Source organism: Galeopterus variegatus, unplaced genomic scaffold (assembly GCF_000696425.1).
Source record: "Galeopterus variegatus unplaced genomic scaffold, G_variegatus-3.0.2 Scaffold758, whole genome shotgun sequence".
Lineage (NCBI taxonomy): Eukaryota > Metazoa > Chordata > Mammalia > Dermoptera > Cynocephalidae > Galeopterus > Galeopterus variegatus.
In genome coordinates, this window is record NW_007726869.1 from 24,015 (window position 1) to 24,725 (window position 711).

A 711-nucleotide genomic window follows, 5' to 3' on the forward strand; every position below is an offset into this window, starting at 1 on the left:
TGGGTCTTCATTTCCTTATGAAGGCTTATGTGTCATGTAGAACATTATATCTGTCTTGTTATAGGAGCCTCAGCCATGAACCTAGCAATGGGTGAGAAAAAGATGTTTTTGCTCCCTTACGTGTGTGTGTGTGTGTGTGTGTGTGTGTGTGTGTGTGTGTGTGTGTGTGTGTGTGTGTGTGTGTGTGTGTGTGTGTGTGTGTGTGTGTGTGTATTGCCTCACTTTTATTATCTTCCAAACTTCTAAGGAGCTAAAAATGTCAAAATATAAAGTTCTTCAAAATTGTAAAATAGGAGTTAAATTCACTAGAAACCTGTAGCAATTGGCCTTAATGAACAGAGCTGTCACTTCTTCAGCCTATAGCCTTCTCCCTTCAATTACCACTGAAGATCACCAGAGTCGTTCAAAGTGTGTTCGTGGGTCAGGGTCCATATTTATCTCATCTGTCTCAGGACCTTAGAAAAGTCGGATTCCACAGGGGCAGAGTCCCCGCCACAGATCCTGAAACATCTTTGAAAATTGCAATTTTTCATTGTCTATCCTGCTTGGCTATTTCCTGTGTCATTCCAAGTTTATGGTTTATTATGCAATTTAGATTTTTTTTTTTCCAAAGATGAGAGATCCCTCTAGTGGTTTGAGTGAGTCTCTGTTTTTCAGTGGCCAAATGAGAACAGGAAGAGAGAGCTCTCTTAATTTCTTAGAGCTATGAGA